Raw genomic sequence first — 16802 nt, 5'->3', positions numbered from 1 at the left:
CGACCATCACTGCATCCATTTTTCCTTCCAGAAGCCAGTCACTCACCACCACCCTACACAACCCCCTGCCGCTACTGGAGCAAGATCTTGTCAGAAGAGCTGGTCTCCAACCTTGCCCAGGCCCCACCTCCATTGATCCCGGACGCCAACACAGCTGCCACCAACCTGCCTCAATGGATAGACGACTGCGCCAACACCCTTGCGCCACTCAAACAACCCTCAGACATCCACTACAGAACCAATGAGAGCTGGTTCACCCCCGACCTACAGGCCTCCAAACGGGAATGCAGAAGAATCGAGAAAACCTGGCACCATGAAACTACCGAATCCAACCACATCGCCCTCAAGACTGCCATCCACAAACATCACCAGCTGATCCGCACCACCAAAAGAACCTACTACAAAAGCCGCATAGACACCAACGCTCACAACAGCAAAGAGCTCTTCAGCATCATCAAAGAGCTCTCCAACCCCAGGCCCTGCTCCAATGAATCCCCGCCATCACAAGAGCTCTGCAACTCCCTCACCACCTATCTCCATCGAAAGATCGAAAACATCCACAACAGCTTTAACCCCCAGACCCACCAGCCAACCACAGACACCCACGACCCCAACGCACCAAGCGACACCAACCTCCTATGCGTTTGGACCCACGTCAACAATGAAGACACCATCAACACCATGGCCCCCATCCACTCCGGCTCCCCCTCGGACCCCTGCCCACACCATATCTACAATAAAGCCAACAATATCATCGCCCACCACCTCCGCGCCATCATCAACAGTTCCTTTGAGACAGCCACCTTCCCGAAGAGCTGGAAACACGCCGATGTCAACGCCCTGTTGAAGGAACCCAAGGCAGACCCAGATGACCCCAAGAACTACCGGCCCATCTCCCTCCTCCCCTTCCCAGCAAAGGTCATCGAGGAAATCGTGAATGGTCAACTATCTCGCTTCCTGGAAGACAACAAGGCGCTCAACACCTCCCAATCCGGATTCCGCAAGAACCACAGCACTGAGACTTCACACATCGCTGCTACAGATGACATCAGGACCATGCTCGACAAAGGCAAAACCACAGCACTCATCCTCCTAGACCTCTCCGCAGCCTTCAACATCGTTTGTCAACATACCCTTCGCACACGCCTCCACAAGGCCGGGATCCGTGGCAAGGCTCTTGACTGGATCTCTTCATTCCTCTCCGGCAGAACCCAGAGAGTCCGCCTTCTGCTGTTTTTGTCCGAAGCCTCCAAGACCATCTGTGGCGTCCCCCAAGGATCCTCCCTTAGCCCTACGCTCTTCAACGTCTAGATGGCCCCACTCGCCAACATCGCACGAACCCACCACATCAACATAGTATCCTACGCAGACGACACCCAGCTGATCCTCTCCCTCACGAAAGACCCTGCAACAGCAAAAAACAACCTCCACAATGGACTTCACGCCATCGCCAATTGGATGGAATCAAGCCGCCTCAAGTTAAACACTGACAAAACAGAGATCCTCATCTTCGGCACCGACCTCTCAGCTTGGATCGACTCCTGGTGGCCTACCTCCCTAGGAACCGCACCGACACCCACCACTCAAGCACGAAACCTAGGATTCATCCTGGACTCAGTACTCAGCATGACTCAGCAGGTCAATGCAATCTCCTCTTCCTGCTACAACACCCTCTGCATGCTCCGCAAGGTCTTCAAATGGATTCCCGTTGAAACCACGAAAACAGTCACCCACGCTCTTATCAGCAGCTGACTAGACTACGGAAACGCAATCTACGCGGGAACCACAGCCAAACTCCAAACGAAAATGCAACGAATCCAAAACGCATCTGCCCGTCTCATCTTCGACATCCCATGCAGCAACCACATCTCATCCCGCCTCAGAGACGTACACTGGCTACCCGTAACGAAGAGGATCACCTTCAAGCTCCTCAACCATGCACACAAAGCCCTCTACAACACTGGCCTGGCCTACCTCAACCACAGACTCACCTTCCACACTCCCACCCGCCATCTCCATTCCGCCAGCCTCGCCCTCGCCTCCATCCCCCGCATCCGCTGCACCACTGCCGAAGGAAGATCCTTCTCTCACATCGCCACCAAGACCTGGAACTCCCTACCGCTCCACCTACGCCAGACCCAGGACCTCCTGACATTCAGGAAATGCCTCAAAACATGGCTATTCAATTAAATTACTTGATTGATTGATTGAAACTGTCATGAATGAAGATGTGACATATGGAGCACCCATAGCACATTCTGACAAGATAGTGTCAACTCCTGGAAAGAATCAGGTCTCATTGGCCTGGCACACCACAAAAGGATAGTTATAGGTAATGAGCTACCTTTCAGAGCCTACTGCTTTTTAATAAATATGTGAAATTTGTGCTTTCAAATGGCAAGGTGGAGAAACCACCCAAACCCCGCTCCCACCAACAACTGCAGAAAACCCCTAGAAGGGTTTGTCTCCTTGGCTTCAATCAATCACTACAATTCAGGGCAAAGCAATATCACACTCTTCCACTTTAAAAGATCATGACAGTACCTTAAAAAAGGTGGTATCTAGAATAGACACATATGTTTAGTGCTGTTAATGTTATAATAATTCTGAAGTTATTATGGATTATGACACTTCAGCCATGCTAATTATTATGATGTCATTAGGGTTACGGTCACGTGACGTCACTTCCTGTGAAGATTTTGGATTGAGATCAAATTCATTTTGATGTCCATGGTCTACTCTTTTTCACATTAATATATGTGGCCAACGTCCATCTGGTATTCGTCACCAGCCTGATTTAAAATTGCATTTGCCACCACTAACAGATTAAGTATAATTAAAAATAAAAAGACACACATTTTGGGTAATGGGTGTTCAATGCAATACAAACGGTACTTGTTTAAGAAAAAATGTGTATTGTAGAAACTGATGCAAAAAGAACAAGTGATGGACGGAATGCTGAACAATGTCAAACATTCACCCCCAGTACAGAGATCTGGGCCTAAATCCATCATTTTTTTGCTGCCCATGCCATTCCAGTTTGGACCCAGCCATATGCAAATCAGTCTTGACCCTGTTACCCATGGGAACAGTCCAGCCCGAACTGCCAGGTCCTAACTGGGGTGGCATGGTGAGCAGAAGAACGATGGATTAAACCCAGATCTGTGACTGGGGGTGAGTGTTTGCATTGTTCAGCACTCCGTCCATCACCCTTTTGTGTTGCTAAAGTTGCCCTAAGTGGGAAGGGTATGCCCAGACGTGGGTCCCTTGCTCACTGTGCCACTGGATTCAAGCTAGCCTGGCTGATGAAGGGTGAAACCGGTCCCAGGATGCTTGTTTCCGGTCCAGTGAGGACCTGGCTTGGCAGTTCGAGCTGGACTGTTCCTATGAAGAACAAGGTCAAGACTGATTTGCATATGGCTGGGTCCACACTGGGGTGGCATGGTGAGCAAAAGAATGATGGATGAAATCCAGATCTGTGACTGGGGGTGAGTGTTTGCATTGTTCAGCACTCCGTCCATCATCCTTTTGTGTTACTAATATTGTAGAAACTGAGCAATTACTTTAAAAAGAAAAAAAAACATTATAGGTACCTTAATGGCTTTAACAGCAGCCTTAGTGATTTGAATCATCTTTCCTTGAGTTATAGGAGACTTCATATCCCTAAGTGAAAAAAAACACTAACCTATTAATTTGTACTTCTGTCGTTCCTTGCTAGCAGTTGTGTGCCACAGACATGTTTGTTGGAGATATCATTGGAGTGGGTGTGCAGTTGTTGACAAAAGAATATCCAGAAACAGGTTTTGAGGGCGCCTTCCACGAGAAGTGGTAGGACTTTGCGTTGGCGGTATTGGGCAATCTCTGGTTGAACCTCAAACCATTAAGAGAAATTAGAGTTTAACTAACAAACCTCTCAATAAACCTGTCATTTAATCTGAAAAAAACAACCGAAGGAGATAAACACACTTCAAACTTTACTAGTGTTACAAGTACAGGATTATTGCATGGCAAAACTAGTTCCTGAGGAACCAATTGTTGTGCACTTTTGAAATTGTATTCACACTTGTTTTCTGATATACAGATTGTTAACACTCAAACCCTCAAATGGTCTGGTAATTAGTGAAGACAAAAAGATCGCTTTGAATCATGACGTGCAGGCAACTTCAATGCATGTTTACAATCTACCCCTTATGTAATTATAAGCTTATGTAACATAATATTGATCATTAGGATTTTTCTTATTTGCAGATACTTATTCTGGGAAATCTTCTCTTCCATCCTTCTCCTCTCTACCATCCTAAAATCCTCCCCCCTCATCTGGCCATGCAGATCTTTCTTTCCCTAATTGATGGAGTTGGAACTGCCAGAAGAGGGATCTTAGAGCGTACTGTTCCTTAAGATCACAAGGTTAATAACACAGTAAGGTTTCAGGTACTGTGGTAAGAATGACATTGTCAAAACTTTAAAAGAACTAAGCAGAAAGCCCAGATATATGGGCTTGTGGTGCAGGGAAAGGGCAGGAATGTGCTGTATTTATCCAATATGGGACATTTCTGTCCTTTCCCCCTGCGCTGGTGCTCTTTTGGCTGCCTAGCAGCAACACAGGCACCTTTGCACCACAGTGAAAGGGTGCCTGCCTTGCATGCAGCATTATAATCTTGAGAGGCATTTTCCTTCTTTCTATGTGTGCTTCAGAATGCAGTACATATGGAAAGAGGAAAAAACAAGGAGACATAAAGATAGTTCTCCTTGTTACTCCTTTCCTGGGGATGCATATCTTTTTGGCGCATTTCCAGGTTTACAAGTTCTTATAAGTCCGTGACTGCGTTAAAATCCATGGAAACGCCTCCCTGGTGCAAAGTAAAGTAACTGGTCAGCTGGAAATCAGCAAATGCATCTGAAAGCTCGATGTAGCTCAAACAGGGTGTCAGACAACTGAACCTTGGAGTCACGCCATGGGTCCTGATTTCAAGACTAACAGGTCTTCCTTTAGATTCTTCAGACAGCAGGGCAATCCTTCTTCTAATTATTCTCCAGTCCGGGAGTATTTTGAGGAGAGTAATGGGGATGACATAGTATGCCCTGTTCTAGCCTGTGGGTGAGGGAAACCCCTGGCCACACCCTAGTCAATCAGTTAAGAGATCCCAGAGATGATGTTCCACACGTTTACAACACTACCTGTGTTTTTTACTGTAAACTAAACCACAGGTTTAGGCAGAAAGAGAGGGAGTTTTCTAAAAGAACCTCTTCCTACTTAATTACTTAAATGTTTTTTCACTATTAAATTGACCTTTAAATAACTACTAAAATGAGTTATTTGTTTATTGGGTGCTTTAACAATTGTTTTAGCTGTTCCAGACTCGAAATTCCAATAATAATGTGTTATAATGTAATCCAGTGTGTTCCAATGGACAGCTAACCTTGCTACATAAAAATGGGTTCCCGGGGCCTTTCACTATCAGGACATGTGTTACATTAATTTCTTCACATCCTTCTTTTAAATACTATGGGGGTCATTACAACATCGGCGGTAAAAGCCACTTACCGCCGTGCAGAAGACCGCCAATACACCGCCGTGGCCACGGAATTCTGCCACAGCTATTATGACCCACATCTCGTAATCCGCCGAAATTCAGACACCCACACAACTCCGCCACACCAAAGGTCAGTGATAAACTGGCGAAAACAAATCCTCCACCGTCACGCCAACAGAAACACGCCCATGCTATTACGACACACGAATCCGAGCGGCGGTCTTTCAACTGCGGTATTCCATTGGCGGTACACACCGCTGCGCTCAAAATACACACACTTCTACAAAACACCGCCACATTGGACAATGCAAAATACACACACCTGATACACATACAAACACCACTCCCACACACCCAACACAATATAAAACACACACCCACATCACCCACAAACCCCTACGACCAAAAAATAGAGACGAAGGCGACAGAGAGAGCACAGCAATAGACAACCCCACCACACAGAGGCACACAAAACCATCACCCACACAACATCCACGCACAAAACACCACACACCACTAGACATCACCACACTCATTACCACATACACCACCCCACACATCACCTACACCACCCCATGGCACGCCAAAGACACCCCAGGTTTTCGGAGGAGGAGCTCAGGGTTATGGTGGAGGAACTCGTACGGGTAGAGCCACAGCTATTTGGATCACAGGTGCAGCACACCTCTATAGCTAGGAAGATGGAGCTATGGCAAAGAATCGTCAACAGGGTCAACGCAGTGGGACACCACCCAATAAATCAGGAGGACATCAGGAAGAGGTGGAACGACCCACGGGGGAAGGTGCGTTCCGTGGTCTCGAGGCACAACATAGCGATTCAGCGGACTGGCGGCGGACCCCCACCTCCTCCCCCACAACTAACAACATGGGAGGAGCAGGTCTTGACCATTATGCATCCAGAGGGCCTCGGAGGAGTCGGTGGAGGAATGGACACTGGTAAGTCAAATCTTAACTATCATACCCCCACCCTACCTGCATGCTATCACACACCCCCACCCTCACCCCCTCCCCTATCACTCCAACTCCTCACTAAAGTACTAATAACACAAACCACCCATCCCAACACCAAGCCCTGCATGACACAACAAAGCATGGACACCCATCACTAAAGCATGCCCACTGCACATACCTATAACACCCCCCCAACCATCATCACACAAGCCCCCACACAGGAATGCTAGCACTGGGGTACACACTCACCCACCCATTGCACACCATGACACACACAGATGCAATAATCATGCTTTTATACCCCTGCAGGACCACTACCTAACGTCACCAGACAGGAGGGTCCAGACATCTCTACCCCACCCACAGAAGAGGCCCACAGTGATGACAGCAGCTCTGGCCAACTGGATCAAGATGACCAGCCCGGACCATCGTGGGCCTCGGGACAGTCGGTTCCCCTCGCACAGGCACAGCCCAACACTGACCTTCCACCCTCTGGTAACACCAGCACAGCACCCACCCAGCGGGCCCATACCTCCATTCCCAGGACACGTCAACCAGCTGTGTGTCCACCACTACAGGGAACCCAGGATAACCCACCACCCCAACAACAACAGGGACCTGGGAGCAGTGGCAGTGGGCACACGGTCCAGGGGACGGAGGCACAGGAACACAGGGGTACTGGGAGGGCTGCTGTGCGTCAGGGGGTGGACAGGCCTAGGGAACCCACTCTCCACGAGGCCCTCTCCTCCATCATGGGAGCATACCAACACTCCCAGGAGACGATGGCGACGGTCCTGGCCAAGTTTCTGGAGACCCAGCATATGCAGGACGAACTGTATTTGGGGTTCAGGGAGGAGCTCAGAACCATCAGCTCCGCCCTGGGCACCATCGTAGGGGTGCTGAAAGACATACAGAAGACCATGAGGGACACCGTGGCACTCCAAGGGGCCCCTGACACTAGCCTGGATGATGAACTGCCCACCACCTCTGCCGGCACTAGTGGACAGGACGCCCCGCCACAGGACCAGCACACCAGCACCCCACCCCCTGCAGACGGAGAACCACCCCGCAAGCGGTCCCTGAGATCCAGGAACAGGACAGAGCAAGATGGCAAGACCCCCGCCAGGAAATGAGACCACCCTGATTGTCATCCCATGGTCCCAGTTTGTTACCCTGTCCAGATTGGAACTGTTCCAGCTCCACTTCCTATGCCCATATGGGCAGTGCACCTGTGAGACTAATAGACTGGACTCTGCCATGGACATTCCTCCACCATCACCCCTCACCATTTTGCCACCACCTCCAATAATTAGCACTTCAATAAACACCCTTGAACCACAAAACAATCTGGAGTCAGTCTGTGATTATGAAAATGTGTATTATCTATGACAATGACAAAATCCGTTCGAAAATGTAATGTCAACATACCTATGTCACACATCACAAGCCCATGAAGGATGCAAGCAGATGACACACGTTGGTAACCACACCTGTGAAACCGTAAGGGAAATGTACAACTCAGTTAGCATATACTGCTTCAAATTGACAGACAGGATAGAGGTAGAAGTGTGAAAGTAAATGTAATAGTAAAAAAATTGTTCTCACCTGTGTGTCACTGGAAATATTGCTGTATGACAGAGTCCCTGTTATCAATGTCTTCTTCCTCTGCTTCCTCCTCATCACTGTCCACATGCTCCACAGCTGGCACAACACCGTCATCTGGACCATCCTCCTGCAGAAAAGGCACCTGGCGTCGCAAAGCAAGATTGTGAAGCATAGAGCAGGCGATGATGATCTGGCACACCTTCTTTGGTGAGTAGAATATGGAATCACCTGTCATATGGAGGCACCTGAACCTGGCCTTCAGGAGGCCGAAGGTGCGTTCGATCACCCTCCTAGTCCGCCCATGGTCCTCATTGTAGCGTTCCTCTGCCCTGGTCCTGGGATTCCTCACTGGGGTCAATAGCCAAGACAGGTTGGGGTAACCAGAGTCCCCTAATAGCCACACCCGGTGCCTCTGGAGTTGACCCATCACATAAGGGATGCTGCTATTCCGCAGGATGTAGGCATCATGCACTGAGCCAGGGAACATAGCATTTACCTGCACCCCAGGCACCTCAGCCCCTGCCCCTGTCACCCCTGCTGCCCTCAGTGAGGAGGCCATTGACCTCCTCAGGTCACTCACTGTTGGGCAGTCTACCATTGTGAATGCCATCCAGGGTTTAGAAAGGGAGTTGCAACACAGTAATGCATTCCTGGAGGCATTCATTCTGGTCAGGCTGCCCTTCATCGAACCCTGCAATCTCTGGCATCAGCACTGATGGCAGCCATTGTCCCTGTGTCTAGCCTCCCTTCCTCCACCCAGACCCAATCCCCTGTACCCCAGCCTATCCCAAGCACACCATCAGACCAGCATGCACACACCTCAAAACACACAAGTGGCTCTGGCAAACATAGGCACCACACATCCCACAGGCACTCACACAAGCATCACCCACATACAGACACAGCAACATCCACTGCCTCCACTGTGTCCCCCTCCTCGTCGTCTCCCTCCTCCCTCCCAGTGCGTCTACACTCTCACCTGCATGCACTACATCTACAGCCACTAGGACTCGCACCAGAACACCCAGCACAATACCCCGCTCACTTGCACTCACCACCCCCACTACCATTTACACGTCCCCTGTGTCCTCTCCCAGTGTGTCTGTGACGCCCCCTCCCAAAGTACACAAACGCGGGCACCCACACACCCAAAATCCATCCCTCTCACAACAGCCTCCAGAACATGCACCTGCACCCAAATCATCTAAAGTTACACCTTCTACAACCACCTCCTCTTCCTCCACTCCCAGACTCCCTCCAGCTACCCGTCCCAGTGTTCATCAGAAACTTTTCTTGAGCAACCTTGACCTCTTTCCCACCACCCCCCCTCCAATTCATAGGTCCCGTACTAGCACCTCAGCCAAAAAAAGTCTGGTTCCAGTGGTGCGTGTTAGAGGTATGTGGAGTGCACCGGGCACCAGGGCAGCCAGTGTGACACGGAGCCAAAGCACTGCCAGTCCACCCCCTGTAAAGCACCAGAAGTTGGACAGTGCCCGACGGGAGAGGGTGAAGACTCCTGCCGGCAAAGCCGCTCACAAGGGTCCAGGGGGGAGTGCCGAGTCAGCTGTGACTCCTCCCAAGGTGGTGAAGGGGCAGAAGAAGTCTCCAAAGTCTGGTAAGAGCAGCACGGCGGAGAAGGCCGCCATCCTCCCCGCTGGCCAGGACGCCACCGCCAGCCCCATCGTCACTGGTCCGGAGACCACCGCCAGAGTCAGTGCCCAGGAGGGCAGCACTATCGTCACTGCTCCGGAGACCACCGCCAGAGTCAGTGCCCTGGAGGGCAGCACTATCGTCACTGGTCCGGAGACCACCGCCAGAGTCAGTGCCCAGGAGGGCAGCACTATCATCACTGGTCACCACCACCGCCAGAGTCAGTGCCCTGGAGGGCAGCACTATCGTCACTGGTCCGGAGACCACCGCCAGAGTCAGTGCCCAGGAGGGCAGCACTATCGTCACTGGTCCGGAGACCACCACCAGCGTCAGTGCCCTGGAGGGCCCCGGCAGCCACAGCCCTGCTGGGCACTGAGGGACCGTCATGCCACACACCGCTGCACAGGTCAGAAACTGCAAAGTCAAGCACCGCTGAACAGGGCAAAGACCGCCATGGCAAGCACAGCTGAACATGGCAAAGACAGCCATGGCAAGCACAGCTGAACAGGTCAGAGACTGCAAAGTCAAGCACCGCTGAACATGGCAAAGACCACCATGGCAAGCACCGATGAACAGGGTAAAGACCACCATGGCAAGCACCGCTGAACAGGTCAGAAACTGCAAAGTCAAGCACTGCTGAACAGGGCAAAGACCGGCATGGCAAGCACCACTGAACAGGGCAAAGAACGCCAACTCAAGCATTGTTGGCCCATGTGCAGCTGGGACAGTGACGGAACTGGGACCGTCACGGGGAGCGTGATGCACTCTGGGCACCAGTCCCCCTCCAGAACCAGTGGAGAACTGCATCCACTACCTGAATCCTTCACAGGGTGAAACACTCTGGGCACCAGTCCCCCTCCAGAACCAGTGGAGAACTGCATCCACTACCCGAATCGTTCACAGGATGAAGCACTCTGGGCACCAGTCCCCCTCCAAAACCAATGGAGAACTGCATCCACTACCTGAATCCTTCACAGGATGAAGCACTCTGGGCACCAGTCCCCCTCCAAAACCAATGGAGAACTGCATCCACTCCCTGAATCCTTCACAGGATGAAGCACTCTGGGCACCAGTCCCCCTCCAGAACCAGTGGAGACTGTTATCCACTTAAGAGACTGTGGCTTTGCACTCCCCAGGATGGTACAGTGGGCAAGCCACCCACTGTTATCGAGTTGAGAGACTGTGGCTTTGCACTCCCCAGGATGGTACAGTGGGCAACCCACCCACTGTAGAGACTTGAGAGACTGTGGCTTTGCACTCCCCAGGATGGTACAGTGGGCAACCAACCCACTATAGAGACTTGAGAGACTGTGGCTTTGCACTCCCAGGATACATCAATGGGCATGGAGCCCTGTCGTGGATCTGGCGTGGTGCTGTAATCCGGCTGAGGTGCCCCCTCCTTCCCTTCCCCCTGAGGTGCCTGTTGTATTTCTATCTGATGCCCCTGCAGTGTTCTCTCTGTTTGTGGACAGGTATCTAGTGTGGGCCTCGCCCATGCATTGTGTGCCCAGTGGTCCACGGACATTGAATTGTGCATACCTGCACTACTAATCATGATGTATATATTTGGAATCTGTATATATTTCTGTATGTATGAGCTTACTGTATTTGGATACATTACAATGGTTCAAGTAATTTGGTTTTGTCTTTGCATTCTTCCGAGGGGTTGGGAGTTGTTACTGTGATGTTTGGAAATGCATTGGTGTGTGTGTTGTAGTGTGCGAGGGTCGAGTTGAGGGTGGGAGTGTTGCGTGTGTGTGTCCATGACTTTTGCCTCCCCCCTCCCCTATGTCGTAGGTGCAGTACTCACCGTTGTCTTCGGCGCCGTCATTGCTGGTGTTCGTAGAGGAGCAGGAAGACAAGCGCAGGGAGTATTTGGAGTTCCGCCTCCATGGTGCCCTCCTTCCTCGTAGAGTGTGTTAAGGTGAGCGTTTTGCCATTGCAAAAGCTGTTGTCGCCGTGTTTTTATCCACGGTGAATCCGCCCCGGAAAAGGTGGCGGATTGGCCTGTTGTAATACTGTGGGCGGTACTTTGTCTTCCGCCTGTCTGTTGGCGGTGACCGCCGCGCTGCTTGTCTGTACCGCCGTGGCGGTCGGAGTGTTAAAGTGGCTGTCTATGTTGGCGGTTTCCGCCACGGTCATAATTCCCTTTTTTTCCCCGCCGGCCTGTTTGCAGTATTACCGCAGCTTTAAAACCATCCGCCAGGGCTGTAATGACCCCCTATGTACCTTGCCTTATTTGGCAGTTAGGCCTGCCTCAGGGGTGCCATAAATATTTAAAAGGAAGGTCTAGGTCTGGCAAAATGGTGCTTTTGGCAGGTCAAATTGGCCAATTAAAAATGACAGCCAGGCTGCAGTGGCAGGTATGCAGACATGCTTTACAATGCAGGTGTAGTGGGAGTCACAATGAGTGCTGCATCCGCTATTGGAATTTAATCTACAAGCTCTCCTTAAGTACTAGTGATATGTATGAAAATTAAGTGTGCCAATCAGGTGTAGGCCAATTTCAGTGCATTTCAATGGAGAGCGCAGCACTTCACTACTGGCTAACAGAAGTAAAGTGTGCAGAGTCCTGAGTTGAGGCAAAATCTGGGGGTAACACTATGCAAAAGATGCTAATTTGTAACAAGGACATTGAGTAAGTAGATTAAGGAAAACATTTTAAGAAGGGTTGTGAGTCATCTGCATACTGGTACAGGAAAACTCTAGACCCCTCAAATAACAAACTTGGTGGGTAGAGATAAACATTGAATAACATGGGGACTTAGGATGGAAACTTTGAGCACTCTGTGTGCATAATCTGGTAAATGGCATCCATTCTTCGTCAACTGGGAAGAGCTGGTTAGGTAACCATTCCCAAACGACAACCAAGTTAGGGCCTGCCTCCAATAACCCAACTGAAATTTCTAGATAGATATTAGTCAAATGTCATCAATTGTACCAAAAGCTGCTGTAACATTGAGCAATATGAGAAATAAGGAACCCCCTTCATACACATCAGCTAAGATTTCAAGTGTGGCTGTGTCAAAGCACCAGTCGGATTGGAAGTCAAATTGATGATCCCTAGCTGCTGCATATTTTTAATACAGGCCGTAAGTTCCATAAAAACACAAAATATAATATAAATAATAATATATGCAATTTTTACAAAATAACGTAAATGTGGAAAACAATTTAAAAATGTTAAAGAGCAAAACTGAAAAGCAATCTGAAAGAATAAAAAATCTAAAATAAATGTTATTAATAACAATTTGACAAAGATTACAAAACTCATTTTATATTGAAGTTGTGATAAAATGTGCTACTATAACTCAAAGGGAATAAAAAAGGGAGACTATATATGTGTATATATATACTGGAAGATGCAGGATCACAAGAAAACAACAGCCAGCCAGGGCAAAAATCTGGATCCCAAAGGATACAATAAGTCACAAGAAAATGTAATATCCAAGAAAGAAGTGACTCAAACAGATGATCTCACTAAAGAACAAAAATATATTTCTAATACAACGTTTCAGCTTCTGCCTTCCTCAGGTAGTACAAGATGGTTTGCTCAGTGGCTGCACAGCTGACACTGGTGGATTTTCAAAAACCATCATGAGTGGAGATTCAAATTAGAATGTGGAATCAATGCAGTCCTGAGAACTCTTCAGAGATGCAGAAATCAAGTGGTGTTGTCAGTGATGTTCAGTCCATCTGGATGCAGTGATTTTAAACGGTACATTCAGAAATTTTCTCTGATGTCCAGTAGTTCTTCCTTTAAAACATGTTCCACAGGGACATTAAGATTTGATGATTAATTGCAGTTAATATATAGCGTTTTTCTAGTGAGCTGAAAAGTCACCCAAGATATCTAAGTCTATCTAGTCATTAGAAAGGGGAATATGGAAAACGTAATTTAGTTTAAATAGATATCAGATTCAGGAACAGCTTTCTCATGAGGAAGCCATTACACAATTAACGTGATATGTGATATGTGATATGATAAGGGCTTCCTTGTGCAGGACTGAGAGTTAATTTGACTTTCAACCCTATCTGGGAGTACAGCGGCAATTCAACTGATCTAATGGTGATCTAATAAAGCTTTTTTTCAAGACTATGACATTTTTGAAATGCATTCTCTCACATTTGATTCCCCTAGAAAGTACATAGTCAATGAATCATTTGAATGGAAAATTACCCATATGCACATGTTTAACTTTGTAACCATGAGTTTCTTTGGATTTATTAAACCATGCAGGGCCAAGCAAGGTGACTTTGCATGGCTTGGTAAATCTTACTAAAGCACTTGTATAAGGGCAATGCAAGCCCTTAGTAAATCTGCCCCCAAATCTCAATGGGACATAAATCTCTTTCTTTTGAGTTGTCAAATTAACACTGATGTTTTCACTTACACTAAAACCGTTGGATCCATGCCTTAAAGCTGTTCATTCACTTCAAACAGTATTATGTCAACCTATGGTATTTTCTTAAACATGCAGCACCTGGTGATGGACATCATACATTACATTATTAAAAACATAGAATTTCACTGAAAAACAAAGGTTAAAGTGACATGACATAATAATTAGGAATTGTAATAATACCTTGGGTTATATAAAAATAAAACCCTCAAAATTCAGTGAAAAACCAAAGGTGAAAGGGACGTTCTAATTAGGTGAAAATGTCAGTTTAAACATAACCAAAACCACTGAAATTCAGCAGTTATACTTCTTTCAGGTATTGATAACTTGTGCACTGAGGTAACAATAACTTGATCCTTGCTATAACATCCCTTTAATATTTATTTTTCTCTCTGAAAAATAAGTATGGGATGGAAACCTGGGAAATATTTAGTTGCTGAAGAAAATAGCCACTCCAGCATGCAGGATATGGAACTAGAAGCATCCAAACTATGAGGATAACAAGGTCATCACACCCAATAAGCATCACTCTCAACATATAAATCAAGCATTAGAAATAATAGATCCAACAGCTCTGAATACAGCATTATACTTTATGCCCAAAGACCATGCTAAATCTTTGATTCTGTTGCCCTTCCTTATTATGGCATTAGCAAGTACAATATCTGTCTCACCTGCAAGCTAGCACTTTGCATCACAGAAAACCTTCCCCATATTTGTGTAGAAAGGAAATTAATTTAAAACAAAGAATAATGCTGCAGCTAGTGAGAAAATATCTTACAAAGCTGATGCCATACAAGAAAACAGTACAGTCTACACACCACTGTTGTCTACTCTAACAAAGCTTTGCTTTGAAAATAAGAGCTTGAGGCCATTTTCACTGATGGCACAAACGTCTTAGAACATCAACTGTGGCATACTCAAGAGATTCAGTTGCAGCCCATTTATTGTAAGGCAAGAAAACACATTTGAGTCCAAAAGGGATACAGAAAGCAGTTGTCACAATTTAAATTGAGCAACACATCCGGAAGGACTTCACAGTAAAACTAGGCCTACAAATGAGTCCTAATGAAGTGCAAAAACCACAATTCAAATTGGGCAATAAATCAGGAAGGACATTACAATTGATTCTGCCTTCTGGATACTGATGACTACAATGACAAGGAAATGGATTACAGTAAATCAACCACAGCTGCTCCAAATGGAACAAATCTCTTTAAATGCCATCTCCAAACATATGCAAACTATGTCCACAAATAACAAAAGATCTCTCTATAGCTACTGGGAGAATACGCTACTCACTGCACGGGTGAGTAGCGCGCTTTATAAATGTTAATGATTTGATTTGATTTGATTTGATAAATCTCCTTCTAGATGTTTCTCTCAGCAAATTGATAATCTTCCCAAAAAATAGATCTCATGGGCCACATATATGTCTTAAATAGAACTCATGAACTCAGTACCAGTACTGTCACATTAAGTCTGAAGAGCTAACCTCAGTGGCATTTGAAAGCCAGCAAAAGGATGACAATCAGATAGTACTTCCTGAACTGGGGAATCAATACAGAATAGATCAAAGTGGAAAGATAGCCAATATATTAAAAGAAGCCCCCACATAAGTTCTCAGTGATGAAAAACAAGGGACTAAAAGGTTCTGACCCCAATACATCAGTTCTTATTAAAAGATGAGAGTCTTCATACAGATCCGAGCTCACAAGTATGCCAATGGAGATAAACAAGGGCATTTAAGGGAGATCCAAGATCTTTTTTCACTTGGTAAAATGCTGATTCATGAGCTTATCAGACAGAGATACAGATGAAAAATGGTGATGGCTGACAACAGTTCTAAAGTCTTGCTTCTGAGCAGTAACACAACAGAAAAGTCTGAATGGAACTGTCCATTTTATTGATCATCTCATAAAACACCAGTGACGTACGGAAAATGAACAATGGAAATACTCACTTTACGTAAACAAACTAATCTCGGATGGATGAAGAAACAAAATGACTTCTGCAAGATTGGATAACCTAAGCAACAGATCTACATGGTACAACTAATGCCGTACTAACATTAAAACCATTCCCAGCACAACAACCAGTAGTCATCATGAAATCTGCAATAGCATCTATCCTAACAAACATCCGAAGCATTAGGACACTTGGCCCTAACAGACTCCCTGTTCAAGAACAACATTGATCTATGGGCAGAAATGGTAATTCCTCTATATGCATACTGTCTGAGGACAAAATCAGTGTCAGAAAGTTGAAAAAGATCATATCTAATGCCTCTACACAATAAGGGCCATCATTTGTTCCCAAGTAACTATAGGCTAATAGACCTATTTGATTTAGGGGCTGATTACTAGTTTGGCGGTCGGAAAAAACAAACTCCTGATGAGAAGACCGCATGGATCTGGTGGGCTCCCCACTGGTCCCATTACGAGTTTTCCACTGGGCTGACTGGTAAGCCCAGTAGAAAATGTGCAGAGGCATTGGACTGTGGAGGTGTGTACAATGCCATCGCACAGGGGGCCGCCCTAGCACCCTTGAAATATGCACTGTCTGCTAATCAGACAGTGCGCATTCCGAGGGAGAAGAGCCCTTGAACTGCCCACAACAATGCAGGGCCCCCCTGAGGCCC

The sequence above is a fragment of the Pleurodeles waltl genome, chromosome 3_1, assembly GCF_031143425.1.
Source record: "Pleurodeles waltl isolate 20211129_DDA chromosome 3_1, aPleWal1.hap1.20221129, whole genome shotgun sequence".
Lineage (NCBI taxonomy): Eukaryota > Metazoa > Chordata > Amphibia > Caudata > Salamandridae > Pleurodeles > Pleurodeles waltl.
Note: the sequence above shows the minus strand (reverse complement) of the source record.